This window comes from Channa argus, chromosome 7, assembly GCF_033026475.1.
Source record: "Channa argus isolate prfri chromosome 7, Channa argus male v1.0, whole genome shotgun sequence".
In the NCBI taxonomy this organism is placed as follows: Eukaryota; Metazoa; Chordata; class Actinopteri; order Anabantiformes; family Channidae; genus Channa; species Channa argus.
The window spans coordinates 26,495,941-26,516,379 of NC_090203.1; positions in this window are offsets into that span (position 1 = coordinate 26,495,941).

Here is a 20,439-nt window from a genome sequence, read left to right on the forward strand (position 1 = left end):
TAAGAAACAAAACAGTGGCTGGGAAAAATAGTCAGTAGTTTAGGTCAATAGTTTTACATGGCTTTAAGAACCTGAGATGAAGTCTTCATCTTTTGTACAGTATATGACTTATGCTCAAAGCCATTAAAGTAAACTTGCCTAGAGAGAAAAGAGACACAAAGACTGACTGTTGTTTTCTTCATATGCACTTGAGATCTTGCCTCTTGGAGCCACTGGTTGTATGGGTTCCAGTAAAATATCTGAAAATCACATAATTACATAAACAGAAAGTTAATGACAAAACTAATCACAGCTATTTTACATGAGAGCAAAATAGATATGGTTATACAAGACAAACGAATCATTTGCCCTTACAAAGTGAAAATTGTGCTTTCCAAGCTGAAGCAGATAGCAGTTCTGCAATACAGTGACTAATACAATAGAAATATGGGGTTCTTAACAGTTAAAAGGATAATTTGAATTTCTTGTCACAAGATTGTATGAGTTACTAACAATAATGATGTAGTTTTATCAACCTAAACTCTGGCTTGATATTTCTCAGCCAGCCCCAGCTGGGAAGGACAACAGCAGCATCAAACAATTGCACCAACATATCATTTTTATTACTAATTACCAATATTGTTGTCAAGGTTCAAATGTCCTTTAGCTGTTCACCTAGTTTGCTGCTGCTGTTGTATTTCATGTCGAGATGTTGGGAATTCTCTAACAAAATATCCTGATAAACTTCCCAACCCATAGGTCAATGTTAGTGCAAACCTTATATAAATGTTAGAACAAGTCAATTTTAAAAGATTAATTTTAAAATCTTTTACTTAATTCACCTAACAGCTCAGGGCCTTTGTTTCTGCAGAACTATTCGCAAAAGTTCTGCCGTGCCATTGTAATAGAAGGAAGTAGTAGTGCAGTGGGATAAACAGAACATTTGGGTGAATAACTGCAAACTTACCTTTTTTCAATTAAAAAGTAAATAGATTTTGACTCCCTAAACGAGCAGAGTTTCTCTGTTTCAAATCATGACAGAGCATAAAGCTGCACCGGTGTAGACAGGTTAGGAGCTGTGGAGTCACTGTCATGTTAACTAAAGCAGCGACAGTGTGACACTAAACGATTTAACTGCACTAATTAGCATTATAACCATCGAAACCTGCATGGAATTAGTAAAATATTACAAACATCCACATGTATGTACCTTATGCAGATTGCAGTAACGTCTAAAGAAATGACTGTTGCTCCTCTGCTTCGGTCAGCTAATGCTCTTGTTCGTCATTCAAATTCAACCACTAAAATCCGTATTCAGCTGTAATGTGCATCATTTACAATCAAGATACAACTTGCCTGTAATTGTACAGAAGGTTGTTGTGGAAAAATGCTGTTAGTATCTGTAAATGTTTTTTTTACCCATGATGCGATACAATATAAAGCTAAACTTTGTAAAATGACAGCACAAGGAGTATTGTAGAAATTTGTGACAGTGAGTAAATGTACTTGGTGTAGTTACCACCTCTGCACAGTGGCAGATTTTGAACCTTTCGCATTTCACAGGGAGCCAAAAGATTTCTCAGGGTGTCATGATGTGCCATAAACGGACACCGTTTGCCCCCCTGTAGATCCTTCCCTGCCTCTGCATGAAAATTACGATGAAAAATCATCAACTTTATAATAAAGAAGCTGTTTTAAATTGTGGAAACGTTACTGGGGACTTGTGCTCTGAGTATGTTTTAAGCTTGTTTTTTCCTCTCACCTTCCTGCCATATCCTGCAAACAGCTCCAGAGGATTCAATTCTATTCAGATGGGAGGTGAAGGCAGCCACTCAAGACTAAGAATCAAAATGCCTGGACCACCCTGATGTTCAAAGCCCTTCTCACTTTTCACTTTTTCTTTGTAATGCTTTCCAAAAAGCATCAAAAGCAGGGCTCTAATATGAAGACATGAAAACATTGTAGCTGCTCAACCCTGGGGGCGGCACACAAACACCATGAAGAGCCTCCATGCTGGCTCTGCTCCAGTACTACACACCCTCCTAAAGTTACACTCTTTCCACCCCCTCGTCTTGTCATCTCTGCTGCACCTTGCCAACCAGAAATCATTAGGCTCTGTTTTAGCTTTAGCTCATCAGAAACAAATGTGGTCCAATTCAGTTAACCTTTCCCTGTTGCCAGAAGACAACATTTAATTGATATTAAAATAGTTTCAACAAGATCTCAAATCCACTTTCTTTCTATCATGCTACAACTGTGATGTTACTTCGTCTCACTGATATAAAATTATACTTATAAGGTTAATTTAATTTCCTTTAGATTTTGTTTTGCATACAGCCTTTTCTAGGCTGCCTTCTTTTAATTTACAACTTACTGCATTGAGTGATGAGTTTTTTGGTTTTTGTTTATTGCATTTGCAGTTGTTGACTGGTATTACACTCATTAATCAGAGGACTGGGAATGTCAGTGGGTGTTGCAGTATATTCATAATCAGTTGCTGATAAGTTTTCCTGTGATTGGAAAAGCAGCTGGTGGCAAAGGAAGGAGGCCTGTTAACTTTGGGTCCTGTGGGGGCTGCCATGTTTTCCTATGCTGTTTTGGGAGCTTGGCTGCTGAAACACTCAGGGTGACAGAAACTCACTCTGTTTCATGAACCGTGCAGCCCTTTATTTGAGCTGCTTTGAATCATCATTGCCAGAGAAAACTTTTCAGAAGCAGAGAGCAGAGCCCCACTGAAGGATAAACACTAACCCCTCCAATCACAATATGCCCCTCCATAGCCCTGCTTGTTTTGAAGAGGAATCACATTCAAATTTTGTCCTATTAACATTTCAAAGGATGATCAAATCATAAAATACCACAGCGCTTTTTCCTCTCTTCCTGTTTTCCAAGTCACAAATGGCTGCTGTTTGAATGTGAATCCATAGAACCGGACCACTGAAAGAAATCAAATTTCATGTAGCTTATTATTCCCAATGTTACATTACAGTGATTCAATTTGGACTGTTCAAAGGGACTTTGACATCACTGCAGAGACACTTGAACATTTACAGAACTGCTTTAAGAAGACTCCATCAAGGGCCCTCTTCCAACACATATATTATTCTGTTTTAGTGCCATGAGACAGTGGCTCCTCTGTGCTTTGAAAGTTCATAAACGGCTTCAAACATTTACACTCAGCACTACAGATTATATGCAAGGAACCAACACTATTTCACTAACTAAATGCTGCCCTGTGTCCTCTGTCTTAGCACTTCAAAGGTATGCAAGCATCCTGGTGTGAACCTGTGTGAAGGAGGAAAGCAACAAAGACACATATATAACTATGTTATAGTCATGGGCTTACTTTAGATGTGTAAGTAACAGGATTTACTAATAAAAGAAAAGACTAGACTCTGCTGTGGGTCCTAAAGTTTAAAATGTTCTTTTCAGCCCTGCATGCACTCAACCTGCTATGGTGGTCACAGCTATGAGTCTGTAATTTATTCCTTTACACTTAAATTAGTGCAAAACAAAAATTATATTATTATTATTATTTATTTATTTATTTTTTTTGAAGAAGGGTGAGTTTGTCACACTCTTAGAAATAAGGGTACAGTAGGAGTCCATATCTGTCCCTCAATCTACCCTCATGTACCCCCTAGGCCAAATTATTGGACCTCCAGGTAACTATGTGTGCCTTCTGAGGGCCACAAAAGTACATATATGTAGCTTTTACTGATTGAGGACATATATGTACCATTTAGTCAGTTCATGTACAGTTTCAGGAGAATGTTATTTTCATGTAGATTTATGGACAGGAAAATTTGCTATTACAATTATCAAGTCCAAAAAGTAATTACCATGTGCCCACTGTATCAGACAAGTGGTCTTGAGCCCCAAGCCTTGGGAGAGGAGAGGTGCAAGTGGTGACATCAGCAGGTGCTGAAGGAAAACTTTTAATTTGAAGTAGATCAGGCGTCATATATTTACAGACTCAAAGATTATACCTAGAGTAGATTTGCCTTATGTAAGTATGTTATGATACTTGTATGCTACTAGCAATTCTCAATAATTTTATAAAATAATAAACAAATCAAAATTTTATAAAATAATGAAGAAGTGACAACTCCAGTGGGACAATTTTGTAGGACAAATCTAGAGGAAAATACAAGGGTGGACATTAAGGTTTTTAGACCACTTCAACCAAGAGATTTTGTTACTTATCCAACAGCCAAAAATACATTTTATTAGAAAATTTAGATTTATGAAATGTTAATAAACAGACATTTGGGCAATTATATTTTATTAACATCCAAAATATAAAGAGGTCATAATAAATAAATAAATATATAAATACATTTTAAATCATAACATGTATATACTTAATAATCTGGGGAAACTGTGGATCAGGTGGTGGCCGATAATATCAGGGTCATAAAAAAGGATGTTGTTATGAGTGTTATTCCTGTGACCAAGGGATTTTAGTTCAGAATAATGACTGAATTTGTCTTCAGATGTGAGCTTTTGGATTAAAAGTTAAAAATAACTAAGAAATTGTTTGTTGTATCAATATTTTTTGTTGATTGAGAAGGCAGAAATACTACACTGATCACAGGTCAGGATAAAACCAGAGAATGAGAAAAAATTTAATTTTTACTAAAAGTGTATCTGACACATAATTATAACATCTGTAGTAATATTAGCTAATTGGTCCACATACTGAAAAGCCTGATTCACATATGTTTTGCAGCTCAAAACACTGACATGACATCAGCGAGTGTAAAGGGCTGATGATTAATGCATAATAAAATACGTACAGACAGGACTGTTATTCAATCCATCCATTATCTGTAACTGCTTATCCTGTCATTGGGGGCTGGGGCCTATTCCAGCCGTCATAGTGTGGGAGGTGGGGTCCGCCCTGGACTCCACTCTGTCTTAGAGCTAACACAGAGAGACATACACAGACAGACAACCATTCACACTCACACCTAAAGGACATTCAGAGGACATTGGGAGGAAACCGGAGTACCTGGAGGAAACACACACAAGCACAGGGAGAAACTCCACACAGAAAGGCTGCAGACAGCCAGGACTTGAACTGGGGACCTTCTAGCTGAGAGGCGGCAGTACTCTCACTGGAGAATTAAATTTATTCCTGGTGTCACTTCTGAGGCAATATAATATAAAAAGAAGAGAAGAAAAAAAGAGAAAAAAAACACAATGGCCTATATAATAACCATGTCCAGACAGGCTTAGCAAAATGCAGAGAGTGTAGAGTGGTGTGTTGTTGCTGGACTGGGAAAGTAGAATGGTGAAAGCTGTATGTAACATAGTTTTAACTATTGGTCTAGTTGTGTGTGTACAATAACAGATATATTGCAGTTACAGTATGTGTGCATGGCTACAGATATATTGCACATTTAAGTCTTTATTGCAGCAGATTTATTGCACATCAGTGTCCGTTCAGCTGGAGTATATAAATACTGGAACATGCACTTCGTGTGTGTGTGTATGTGTTGCGGGGTTAAACCTCACAGTTTCATCTGTTGAGTGTGTTCATTTATGGTGGAGTGAGAGCAGGTCAGAGGAAGTTTAAGAGTCTGATGTCTCGGGGGATGAAACTAACAGAATCTAGCTGTCTGTGGTGTGGAGTCTGATGATGCCAGTTCATCTGTTCATGCAGTGTTGCTAGAGAAGTGAGGTTGGGAGGGGAAGACCGGCTCTCCTCATCCACCTCTGTAGGTGAAGATGCTGTTGGGCTCTTTTGTTCAGAGTGGAGGTGCTGGAGTCCATGAGAGCTCAGCAGTGGTGTGTACACCCAGGAACTCTTGACTGACTGAACAATGGCGCCCTTGATTTGGCATGGGGTGTGGTCTGCATGGTGTTTTTTTCTGAAGGGACCCCTTTGGTTTTGTAGACATTCAGGGACAGGTTGTTTGAGTTGCACCAGCCAACTAGGTTCAATAGGTTTTTCCTCCTCACTGGCTGATTCATCCTTCTCACTGAGGAGACAAATGAAAGTTGTCCTTCACAAACTTTGATGGGATTTGTGTTGTTTTTTGGCACAAGAGACACGGTTCATTAGGATGAAAAGCAGCCTGGGGGGCACCTGTTTATATGATGGTCTCTGAAATGTGCTTACTACCTCAAACTATGGGACAGCAGTCATTGAGGCACAATGCTAAAGCTCTTCTTGGGTTGACTCTGGCCATGATCTCCAGTACCTGGTCGCTAGTGTATTGTTTTTGTGCCTTAAACCGTCCAAAGTATTTAGTTTTAGTTTTTCAGTTAGTAACCAGTTTGACTTGCTGGACAGTTTGACTCCAGGATGGTTTCTCACAATCCAACTTTGCTTTGTTGTGACACGTTGAGCATTCAGAATGTTAATGGTGACATTTAAGAAAAATCTAGTCATTTACCAAAGCGGAAGAGGTAACTTCCTCATTCCTACACAAACTCTTACATAGAGACAGAATACATTTTTAATCCCAATAAGAGGGATGGTGTTGACCTTTGATAACCTTAACAGGAGCATTTCAGCCATGTGAAAACTTGTTCTTTAAACTCTCTGAAAAAGGGCTTATTTATCTTATAGCAGCATAGACTGTGTGTGTCCTTACAAAGACAGTGGCAATCTGCTCTCCTGCTGCATACAACTCCTGCAGGTGTTGGAAGGTAACATAGCAGAACAACGGAGGAGTAGGAAGACAATAACAGTTTATTGGGTGGCATGTGTAACAGGTAGGACAACAGTGGTGGCAGTTCAGAATAGGAGTGAACAGTGGAGCTGGCTGGGAGGCAGTAGGGCGATCTGATTAAGGATAAGAGACAAAAAGATTCAGTTTCTTTACCACAACTCACCCTTAGGACAATAGATTAGTCGAGGAGAGGTGTAGTAGTATTGCAGTGGTAACCAAGGAGTGTGGTGTTAATGCCAGCAGGAGCCCAGGAAGAAATACCAGGGAGAAAGAAAAACAGGAGCCGACAGAGTAACAACTAAAAATCATCAAAGTAGCAAACAAACAGAAAGTATCCACTAAAATGGTCCAGGATGAGAAAAGACAGAAAGTCTTATTCTTTAATTTTGCCCAAAAATCCTCTTCTAACATGTATTCCACTGATTCTTGAGTCTGTATACACAGGTACAAAAAGTCACTAACTGATAGGTGTGAAAACAGGCGTCCTTGAGAAAACTGACACTGGGCAAAAACAAGGTGTCATACAGGAAAAAACACAATGGTTAGAAGGCCAAAACCAAAAACACGGCCAGAGCAGATAACTTGAGAGATAATTTACAATTCAAAGCACTTGGGAGGAATGTAGGTTCAACAGTGACTGGTTGCAGGAGAAACAGGAAGACAATCTGGCATAGAGGAGCAGGTGAATGGGGCATATATGGGGATGGCAACAGGTGAACTGAGTGAGGCTGGTTAAGACCCAGGAGAGAGAAAAGAGACAGGAGGAAATCAGAGTGGGGAGGAGAGACAGTGCTGATCACCGCTCGTCTCTCACCTTCTAATCCGTGGCTCACTGACGGGATCCGTGAACAACGCACCAAGCTCAGGAGTGCTGAGAGGAAGTGGCGTAAATCCAAGACTCCATCTGCCCTTGCTGAGTATCAGGATCTGCTTGGACCTTTTTCTCACAGTGTCACCAGGGCAAAGATCAATTACTACCATGAGAAGCTCAGCAACACCACGGACACCAGAAAGCTGTTCTCCACTTTTAAATCACTCATCTAACCACCTTCACCTCCGCCATCTACCTCTCTCATTGCTGACGACTTTGCCGACTTTTTTACCAACAAGGTGGCAGCCATCAGCTCACAGTTCTCTCCTCCAGATGATGACATCCATCTAACTTCTTCCAACACTGCATTGCTCTCATCATTTGCAATTCTGACTGAGGATGACATATCCACCCTCCTCCTCTCTAATCCTCCGACCACCTGCACTCTGGATCCAATCCCTTCCACTCTTCTTCAAGGAGTTGCACCTGCACTAATGCCAGCTATTACACAAGTCATCAACACATCTCTCAAAACAGGGACTTTTCCAACCTCTTTCAAGCAGGCCTTGATTACCCCACTGCTCAAGAAGCCTTCTCTTGATCCCTCTGTAGTGGAGAACTACAGACCTGTCTCCCTCCTTCCTTTTCTGGCCAAGACTATGGAACGAGCAGTCTTCAACCAACTCTCAGACTTCCTTTCCAAGAACAACTTCCTCGATGTCAACCAGTCTGGCTTCAAGAGGGGTCATTCCACGGAAACGGCACTCCTGACTGTTGTGGAATATCTTCGAGCTGCAAAAGCCACAGGTCAATCATCTGTCTTAATTCTACTTGATCTATCATCAGCCTTTGACACTGTGAACCATCAGATACTCTTGTCCACACTCTCTGACTTGGGCATCTCTGGATCAGCTCTAGACTGGCTTTGTTCTTACCTATCAGGACGAAGCTTCAAGGTATCCTGGCGGGGGCATCTTTCTAACTCTCATAGCCTCTCTACCGGTGTGCCGCAGGGCTCAGTTCTTGGTCCTCTCCTCTTTTCTATCTATACTTCATCCCTAGGTGCCATCATTCACTCACATGGTCTTTCCTATCACTGCTACGCTGATGACACACAGCTCTTTCCTGTCCTTTCCACCGGACGACTCCACTGTCTCATCGCGCATTTCTGCCTGTCTCTCAGACATCTCAGCCTGGATGAGTGAGAGACACCTTCAACTCAATCTCTCCAAGACCGAAGTCCTTGTCTTCCCAGCCAGACCTATGATGCAACACAATATCAGCATCAACATTGGATCTACAGTGATTGTCCCCACAAATTCGGCCAAAAATCTGGGGGTCATCATCGACGGCCAACTGAGCTTTAAGGACCACATCTCCTCAGTCTCTAGGGCTTGCAGATTTGCTCTTTACAACATCAGGAAGATCAGACCCTACATCACGGAATATACAACCCAACTCATTGTACAGGCGCTGGTCACATCTCGTCTTGATTACTGCAACGCTTTGTTGATGGGGTTACCGATATCCACAATCAAACCCTTGCAGATGATCCAAAATGCGGCAGCTCGCCTAATTTTTAATCAGCCAAAAAAGACCCATGTCACACCACTTTTTAGATCTCTACACTGGCTTCCTGTAGCTGCTCGGATCAGGTTCAAAGCTCTGTCTCTTGCTTACAGGGTTGTTAACTCGACAGCTCCTGCTTACCTCAACTCACTCATTCAAGTCTACAATCCTTCTCGCCCCCTGCGATCTGCCAACGAACGACGTCTGGTGGTTCCATCACCGCATAGAAGACACCAAGCAAAACTGTTCAGCGCTATGATCCCACGATGGTGGAACGAGCTACCAAACGCTGCACGCTCAGCTGATTCTCTCTCAGTCCTTTGTAACATAATGTGTTTGTGTGGAAAAACATTTTAAGAGCAGTGTTTAAAATCTCCCTTCAACAAGAGTGACAATAAAATAATAAAAATTATACTGGTGCAAAAATCTGCCTTGACAAATTGATTAAAAGTTGTCTTTAATTTGTAATACCTGAATGTGCATTAAATATGCTGATGAAACAAATTGTTTGACTCTTTTTGCCATTTCAAAACATTTTTATGCTCTTTGAAGAGTTCCCCCCGTTTACTCCCTCACCTCTCAAGAGCTGAAAAGTAATACATTTTAAATGATAAAAGATAAATGTTAAAATCCCCCTTAATGTGGGTTGATTTATTACTGCAGCTGTGGGTGTTTTTCAGTTCGCTGGAGATATTGGCTGCAGTGAACAGTTAAGTGACTTGAACTCTTAGACTTGGCCAAACACCTCCTTGGTATTTGTGGTGTCCTACACTCCTGCGTTAGATGTTTTTAGTGGTCAGCCTCAGAGAGTTACTCCCAATCTTCTGTCCTCAGCTTGCTTTGTTTATGTGCAGTCTCTTGCATCCACCCCTTGTGCCACATCATCTCTGGCTCACATCACATTATTGCTAGACAGTTTTGATAACGTCTGTTCTTTTTGTTAAAAAGTTTAGCAGAAAGTTTAAAGGATAACTTTAGTAATTTTTTAATTCAATTATTATTTTTAACAATGCCCATGGAGACATTAAAACCAACAATGAATTGTCCTTACTCAGACAACAGTGGTAGTCACAGAAGAACAAACTAACCCAGGTTAAAGACTTACAGACTTCAACTGTGGGTAGAGGAGATTAATAGTTGTTGTTTTTTTCCAGAATTGGATTAATGTAGAAAATAACGAAATTTAGAATCCCCCAAAACATTGTTATTTTTTTTGGCGTTTCGCACAAAATTTAACAATTGTGAGAGAATCCTGATAAATCCTTTGGTCCAGATCTCACTTTGAGCAGTTTCATGTGACAGCTGTTTTGCTCTGACTCTACAAACCAGCCTTTAATAGGCCTTTGCTATGTACACAGCCCAAGGCCTTTCATTACGTTAGTCTTTTGTTTCCAGTGATTTTATTGCACATGTATCAGTTGGCAGTCACATGCTGATGATGAAGTACAAACCACCACTAACATCAGAAAACCTTGTAACACTCATAATTTTGCCCTTGGGTTTGTATGTGGGAGTTCCCAACATCACAGCACAGAAACCCACACTGTGTGTTGAATGTGCAGCACATCAGGGCTGCCAAACCTCTGCATACGTAGTTCTGTGTCCCTCACACAACCAGCACAAACACGGTGAAGGTTTCAATGATTGACTTGAGGCCTACATTGGTAGTTTCACTGTGGAGTCTTTAGATGAGTGTGGTAGAAGAAGTGATACCATCAGGACAGGACAGGGACACCACATTATTGTGTTTGTTAGAACTAGCATACATTTTAGAGCAGCAAAGTTGTGTAGCAAGGCTGGTGATCACTGACCAAGAGTCAATGAGGTACAATTTTATTTAGTTGATGCTTTTATTCAAATCAACTTACAGATGAGCTGCTAAGTCAGGGAAAGGAAAGATTATGTAGAAACTGTGTACAGATAACAGATTGTGTTCTTCAGAGGAAACTGCTGGACAGTAGAAAAAATCTAATCAGTGATCCACGGTTAAAGCAAGAGTCACCACACAAAATTAAAATTTTATTAGATTGAGTCAGATCCATTTGTTAAAGACTCTTGTTGGTTGGTCTAGACCAGGGCTATTCGGTCACTCATTGTCTTCCCCAGTCAGATCCCAGACCATTACGTACCTAGTACTTTCGCCGAAAAGGTGTTTTCCTAAACTTTGAATACACATTTTAAATTTATAAGAAAATACAGGTCAATGTGTCGCTCTCTCAAACAAAGGCTTCTGTGTCCAGTCCACTAGGCACCAGGCATTTTGTTTATTTTAGCTATGTATGTATATTCCCAAAAGAGTCTATGCAGAGTCGATATTCTTGATGAAACTGAGGTTTAACAGAAACTACACACTGCCAATAACCGTCAAATCTACTTTACCTTCAGCTCTGTCTGTCTTGGGGCGTGTCCAGGGCACCCATCATTTTTTCTAAGCCTCAGCCATCACATCACCATCTACTTCTGTCTCACAATCCTTCATTTGTGCATCAGACTCTAGCCTCTTTTGTTTCTCCATCCTCATCAGCATCATCATCATCTTTCCACCATCACCACCAATTTCTAGACCTGAGGGGAGTCTCTCTACCCCCATTATGGCCTGTCCTCTATTTCAAGATAGGTCTTATTTTCAAGGTGTCAAAAAGCACGACTTTTTCCAGGTTCTTCTGTGTTACATGCTGACGCTTAGGGTTCCCATTCGTGTCTGTAATCCTCGCTCTGAGCTTTCAGTGTATTTTAATGGAAACCCTGATGCTTCAATATATGACGCTTAAAATAATAACATACAATATAAAGTGAGAAAGTCTCATAGGGAGGTGGACAGGGTGGAGGATGGTACAACAAAACAAAACAAACTTTTCCACAGGAGACCAGGGTTTGACTCTAGTATGAGATGTTGTGCGCTTTAATTATGAATGTTTCATAAAGCATTTCATAATGAAACCAAAGGATGTAAAAAGCAGCACAATGTGACGCTTTAGGAAGCATCAGTATCTGACGCTGTGGAATAAAAATAAAAATTACAAATTACATCGAGATCTAAACGCTAAATGTTTTGTTATGTTTTCTGACAATTGTTCTGAATCACTTGTTGTTGTTGTGTTTCCCCTGATTGAACTGCTGTAACATCCTCTCTGAGAAATGAATGAATTTCTATATTATCATCAAATTCTTTTTTTTGTTTTTTTTTCACACTTTTTTTGGCATCAATGTTGGTTTTCCTTTACATTTTACACAACATTGTAACTGATTAGCGTTAGAGATACAGTAACAAGGACCACGTCTCATTTCCATATGGGCCCATGAATAATGTTTTAAAACAGATTTCCAAAATCCTGAATCTATCCTTCTAAACAGACTAGAAAAATTGGGAGAGTCGTTATTAAGGTTAAGGGCTAAATGCCTGACCTTTAGGCATTTAGCCCTTAACTTTAACTTTTAAGTGTGTTAACATATGCGTGTCGGACATATTGTAGAAAAAGCAGTAAAACCACATCTTCTTTTACTCCCATTAGTAAAACTCTGTCTTTGGGAGACAGAAGAAATTACCACTGCTCTCTAAATTTTGACAAATGAAAATATACAGACTTTTAAAGTCTCAGACATGTGGGCCAGTGGCATATGTGGTACATGATGATACTCTTACTATGTCTGTGCATCACTTTCCCCCCAGTTTGGCCTCAGTGGCTGCTCTGGTGAAGGAGAGTTAGAGTAACCCACAGAAAGAGAGTCAGCCCCAGACAGTCAGAGGACCAGGGCTGTTCTGTTCACCCTGTCATTTTCTTTGTCTCATTGCATCTGTTGTCTGAAACCAAAGGCCTCCTACTAATAGGACTTTGTTTGCTTTTCCATGTTTGTCTTACGAATTGCTTATATTACCTCGAAATGGAAGTAGGGTGTGTGTACAGCAAGATTGCCATCATCTGTGTAATTTAGTCTCATGGTGCTAAACACTGAGCTGCCACAGTGACACGTGGGACAGTAGGAGTCATCCACCTTAATTTTCTCTGGTTTGCCAAAATATATATGAAATTGAAGGGTTTTAGTTCAAACAAACAATTCTTTATAGAGACCACTTCATCAGACACCGCAGACGCAGACGGGGGAGGCAACAAAGACCAGATACAGAAACACGACTGAAGTGAAAACACTTTAAACTGGGTAAGACACACACACAGTTTATAGTCACATCATGTCTTCTTCACACTCCAGGCCAAAGGTCAGAACATAGAGGATGAGTAGCCTGTGCAACTTTCAATCACAATGGAACTTTGACCTGTGTTAGAACGTGTGTTAGTCAACCCGCTCACTTTCTGCACCCGTTTAACTACCATTTCTGTTGCATAATATAAATTACACTTAGCATTCACTATCTGACTTCAGGTATTCAGTCAGCAGTTTAAGTGACAAATTACTTTTACTCTCATTACTTTAACAAAGTACATTTTTTGTGTACTTCAGAATAATTTTTTTTTTTACTTGAACTTAAGCATATTTACTTTTTTACTATTTTGCTTTACCACAATTTAAGTTATTGAGTTTTTAAAAAAGGAACATTTAGGAAACTAATATCACTCTATTAATGTATAAGTTAACTTATAATAGCAAAAGATGTGATATTTTAATGCTTTATTTTCTTTCTATGCCTCATTAATATTTCTAAAGCAAGTTCATGTTTTCATGTGTTAATGCACATTTAATCAAGTTACATTTTTAAAAAGTTTTTACATTTATTCAAGTACAATTTTAAGTAACTTCTTCAGTACAATGTCACAACAGTAACAATACTTCTGCTTAGTACTCTGTCCAGCTATGTCAGTTGGTGTGATTGTACTATCAACGTTTAATACTGCTGTACATTCATGTCCTAGTCTTCCTCTCTCCTCTCCTCTCACCCCGCAATTGTCACCACTGTATGTCATTAACTCTGTGTGTTCTCTCCCGTAGTTGTCTTTGTCCTCCTCTGTCCCCCTCTCTCTGTCCCTTTCTGCAGGTGTCCCCCGGCTTTGAAGCTGTGTGTCTTCCAGCGTGCAGCTACTGGTCCTACCAATCTGCCAAATGTTTTGTTGTTGCTTTTTGTTGCTCTGTTCTTTTCTCTCTCCACTTTCCACTCACTCCAACCGTTTGAGGCAGATGGCCGTCCACCCTGAGCCTGGTTCTGCTGGAGGTTTCTTCCGTTAAAGGGAGTTTTTTTTCTCAAGGACTTTAAGACATTGCTGTTGTCTGTGGTTACTAGTGCAATGGAGTAGAGGTTAAACAGCTTTCAAAAGCACAATAGGTGCACATACATCAAACTAAAAAAAAATCCTCTTTGATAAAGGTTCTAATACTTCAGAGAGGGTTCCCTTTTTGTCCAGCTAATTTAGGGGACACTGAAATGGGGGCTTGGTAACTCAATAGGTAGAGCATCTGGTTGGGATGCAGAAGACCCTGGGTTTAAATCCCATCCCACCAGGCGTGGCCCCGCTCAGCCACCAAGGGCCACCTTGGTGTCGTTCCCCAGCCCAGGAAGGGCATCTGGGGTAAAAAAAAAAAAAAACTAATGCCAAATCAACATGCAGAACACATTTTGCTGTGTTGCCCTCTGATGGAACAACCTGAAAACCATTGATCTATTTAGGGGAGACTGAAAGTTTATATTCCTTTTAATTTTATAATTGTTTTTGTTGTTGCTTCTCAAATCGGTCAGACTACACAGTTTCCACATTGGGTTCTTTGGATTGAACTGTTGGAATTATTCTCACTTGTATGAGTTCATTACGTACAGTACCTTCTCTCCTTTCTGAGCAGCACTTTAAATAAAGTGTGGCCACTTTTTCCCTTGTGTTTATGTGGTCTTGGTATCTGGCATGCTTGCATGCGTAGTCAACCATTTTTAGCAGTGTGACATCTTTCCCGCTCAATAAACCAGGAGCCAACAGGCTCCACAAATGACGTCAGTGTGTAGAGGCCACGAAGAGGCTGATGGTGTGTCTGTATGTATGTATTTATGTGTGTGTGTCTGTCTGTGTGTGCCTCCCTGAGTCTCGGTCACTGCTCAGTTTGTACAGAGGATAAGAGCAGTGAAGCCCACAAACCACCTAGAAGCAGCATGGTCACACACAGCTGCCAGAACATTATTATGGACTAGACCATAGTCTCCAAAACTGGATTATGACGTTGTCCCAATTCAATAGCTTAAAATGTTTCAATCCATCATAGTAGCTGATCTTGTCTCATTCGGTTGGAACCTAATCTTATGAAAAGGAACATCTTTACCCATTTTCACACAGCAAAACATTCTTCTCACTCAGTTGTTCACATGCAAATTGAAAAAGAAATTAAAGTTATCTGACTATTTGAAGCAGTCATTGCTTTTTCATTCTTTTACACAGATTCTGTGTCTTTAATATTGAGTGCTTGAAAACTTTCCTTTCTGTATAACATAAGATGTACAACTTCAATTTAAGCCCTTTATATTATAGGTTAACATCTTTGTGGCAAATTAACAGATTGACAAGGACCAACCATACCACACACATAAGGCATGTGTATTATGTCTGATGTGAGCTGAAGCTACAAATCCACCTGACTCTTGTAATATGGATGTTGGGCCTTTCACAAGATCAATTGTAAACATTGGAAACAAAAATTCCTCATGGTTTGCACAAATAGCTTTCACACAATTTTATGAACTTATTTTAAGGTTTAACTTTAATCTAGACATAATTCTGCAGTATTTTATACATGTTCCAAAGTGCAGAGCCAAACCAAAAGTCTCCTTTTATCTCTGCTTGTATATATATGTGTGTGTTTTGCGTGTGTGTGAGAGAGAGAGCGAGAGATACATCTTCCTCCTCTGTGCCACGAAGCCCCATTGTGTCCACAACAAATCCTATAAATGACCCACACTGTTGCACTGGATGTTATGTTTCCTCATCACCATGAACACACACTCCAGTTTACTCTGAGTCAGTTCTACTCACACAGTCCTTCTGCCACAACTAGTCACTGTGGGCTTTGGTTTACCAATGACATTTGTAAAAAAAAAAGATGAAAAAATAAGGAGCAATGCCACCTTAGTCACTTTGCCCATTTCAGATCTTGTCTTACAGCTTTATATGTTCAGTAGCTCAGTAGTACAGTTTTTTTCTGGTGCTGATCCTTTGGTCTTGTTATGACTAGGTAAGCCCTGATATCATTTGTTCCCATTGTTCCCATATCCCAGTACTTACCTTTGAGTACTTGCTGATACCAAGTACTGATACAAGGTACAAAAGTGTTTTGCTACTAGAATGACTTGCTGGAAGGTAACATCCTCATCAGTATATTGGAGTTAAAGAAATCTTGTGAGAACAGACGTTCTTGTGCATTCTTCTGCCAAAACAAGTATGGCGACAACCAGCTTTTAGTTAATAGAGCAACCTTTGCTGAAAAGAACAAATTTGGAATGAGATCCTAGATGGAGAAACGGACTGTATAGTCAAAACAGGAAAATGAAGGTAAAATAACTTTGGAAAACAACAGGTAAAATTCAGGTAACATTCTAGTTACTGAATATGACTTAAGACTTAAGCACAGCATGGTTTGTATTCAGCTTTTGTCACCATCAATTATCTTTATACAACTCTAAACCACATTTTCCCAGATACATGTCAGCACATTATAACCTTTTGTCTCAAATGCACCACTGAGGAGTCAACAGGCAGACCACCCTGTGTGTTTCTGAATCTGTATATCTGTGTGGCAGGCTGACTAGCAGAGAGTGCACCACCCTGAGCCCAGTGAGATGGCTCAGTGGTGTTTAAACATTGTCTGGATGAGAAGAAACAGAACCAAATACAATGATAGGGGAGGGAATCACTGCGTACTGGTAACGGGGCTGCAATTTTAATCTCCTAAAAACATCTGGTCAGTTTCAAGCAATTCGTTCCAACCAGGTTGATGGTCAAAAATAAATGTCAGGGAAATGTTTATGACACAATTTAAAAGAAAAGCTCACAATCTGCTAATCTTGGTCCCTTGTGGCAAAGTTGTTGTTATACAAACTTTGGACACTATTACTGTACATCTGAGTGCACTTTAGCTTGGAAAATCTGGGAGAGATCCTGTAGCCCAGCTGAGCTGTGATGGATCATGCACGCAACATCAGACACACAGCGCATGCAACAAAGGTAGAACAAACCACAGGAGTCTCAGGTGTCAATTTGGTATTCCTCATTTTTATTGAGAGTGGTGTACTGTTTTAAAAGGAATGTCTGATACGTGTGTGTGAGGGAGAGTATTATCACTTCAGCAGCATGTTTAAACCTACTGCGGTCAGTTTAATCTTGGAAGGCCAACAGGCTGAGCTTTCAAATTCAATGAAAAAGGAACATTTAAGACTCTATGTGGTTCAAAGGAAATAAAGTGATCAGGAAACACTAATCAGTGCAAACACTTGATTTTCATGTTTTAGTATGTTTTTATACTAAAAAGTCTGAACTACTGTCTCAACAGAGGGTCATGTTTTAGTTCAGTGGTACATTTAGTACATTTGATCTGGTTACTTTTGGTTTCACATTGCAATTTAGCAAGCAGAATGAAGAATTTTGCATCAAATACCATATACTGTGGAAATACCCTTATGTTGATGTACAGCTGCTGTAGTTGTTTAACATTTAGGTGGCATTGTTCAAGTCTTTATTTCTTAGACCAAATTGAAATTAAATATCTTGTCATCTCCTATGGCCCACTTTTAATTCTGTTTCCAGTTCTTTTCTTCTTCTAATTTTTAATGGGTGGTGAGAGTCTGCCTCACTTTACTATAGTTGGTCTGAACTCTTTACTTTTCACAGTAGAAATGAGCCAAACTATGGTTTAGTTTGATCAAGACCACGAGCTCTTTTCGTCGGACCAATTTCTGATTCTTTGGTCAGGACTGAGATCTGACGCACCTTTCACCTCTCTTATTCTGAAGGTCCGAAACAAATAAAGTACACGTGAAAACACCATGATTAGATATCCTAATGGTTCAGCTCAAAAACTACAAACTATGGCCCCCAGAGGACTCATCCTGATGTTTCTAGTGAGCTTTGTTCGTGTCTTCAGATCCACATCAATAATCACTTTTGTAAGTGAAATATCACAATTTAAAGGACAGTGGCCATGAAATTTACCAGACACATTTTCCATTTGGGATCCACTCGTCCTTCAGCCCCTAAATATGAAACTGTAGATTGAACAAACAAGATACAACTTTTCATTAGTTAGTGGAGTTGGTTAGAGGAAATTTTCACATTTATGAAATGTGGACACAGCTAGACATGTTCTTTCCCTCTCTTTATGCTATGTTAGCCTAAACATGTCCTAAACAAATCTAAAAAGACACATTTATGATGACCCGCAAGTGTTGAACTATGCTGGCACAGTGAAGAACAAAAACTTAATTTATAAGCTTTATTTTTTAGAATTTTTTTAATGTACACAAAAAAGTGCTCACACATTAATATAATGAGGAAACATAATGGAACTGCTCTCCTGCTCCACAACAAACATTCTTCATACATTCAACACAATTAAATACGTGTTTCCAAGCTTGTTTCAATTTTTGCGTGATATACATTGCGCATTCATAAATAAAATTTAAGTTGTGGTAACTTAATAAAATTGACTTGGTTAATAAATTTAGTTCTACCTTGAGTTCAGGAGAAGTCCCCTCCTCTGTCCACTTAACACAAAACAATTAAAGACTGTGTTACAGAGTAACTGCTGTACATGACACAGAAATATAAAAGATATTTTCAGGATGAGAATAATTTGCTTTACAAAGAGCATCACTGAATGTCTCATAGCCTGTAATTCTAGTGGACTGGCGGACCTGAACCAGAAGTGAACTGGGACCTGGTTCCACAGGAGAGGAGCTTGATAGCTAAAGGCTCTACCTCCCATTCTACCTTTGGAAATTCTGGAGCCTGACCATTAAGAGCTTTATATGTAAGAAGTAGGGTTTTAAATTCTATTCTAGATTTAATGGGAAGCCAATGGAGAGAAGCTAGTGAAGGTGAAATATGATCTGTCTTGCTAGTTCCAGTCAGCACTCTTGCTGCAGCATTTTGGATTATTGCAGGTTTTTTTTTAGCCTTTTACAAGGCATCCAAAAAAAGAATAATCGGCTAATAGATGTGATAAAATTGGTTGTCCTACTACACATAGTGCTGGTTATGTTTAGCCTGTAAACTCACCATCTTTGCCTTGTGTCAGTGGATAATAACTATTTGGAGCAGCCTAATATTTATGAGTAGTCAACTTACAACATTTGTTTTTAAGGTCACCATTAATTAATAATTTCATCATTGCCATATTTTTAAAAACCTTGACGCAAAACATTCATTTTTAGAGCGTGGAGCTGCTTCCTTCGTGTAGTGCTTTGACAGTCAATGTGCTGGTGTAAGAATGCACAGCCTCAAGTCCGTTCACAGCCTGTTCTGTACATAAGGTACCAGGGGTGAGCCGCTGCCAGATGTAGTCAGAGCCGGGGTAATTTACGCTGCCAGAGGCTGCACATGTGTCTATGACCAACACCAGTCAGTGAGAAAGGAGCATGAAGTACTGATATATTTCACTGTATGTGAGAGCAGCTACTGGGATTGTGTTTACTCAGTCTCTCTTTCTAATATACTGGAGGAGAAAAACAAAAGTTAGTCTTTTATTTAAAGCACAAACCCTACAGCTAAAACTCAGCAATCAACAAAAACCTAAAAACATTTCTAATGAACTTTCATTGACTGTTAATTCAGATCCAGACACAATTGTTGATATATATATATATATATATGTTTTTTTTAAATAGAAACTTGATTGACAGAAACCCTGCAAAGTTAATAAAACCAATAAAACTTTGCTCCAGTGACTCTAAGAATTCTTCTGCAGGATGCGATAGCCAAGAAATGTCTCTATTTATACAGTAAGTGCACCTTTTAATAAAAATATTGAATCTTTGCTTTGTACCAAATAAGCTTTAGATTGCAGACCCTATTTTATAAGCTGATGATATTCAAATTTGTTCTAACTATAGACGTCAATCTCTTTTACTTTTTTCTTGGGAAAAACTACATCTGGTATACTAACTGAATATCTTACCAAAGACAATATATTTATAGTTATAAAACATCTAACTCTACATTTGTGACTATAATGTATTTGATAGATCAACTTCACGCAACAAATGATATTGAAGAATTTTCATTAGCTGTTTTTTGGATCTTTCATTTCAAGCATTTCACATCACATCTTTCTGCAGAAGCTATAATGACTTGATGTGTCTGCTGTTATCTTCTGTGAAAGTTTGATCCTATACATTTGATCCTGTATTAATTATAATGTGATATTGTACAAATAAATTGAACTAATCATAGATAACATGGTTCAGACTCAAGCAAA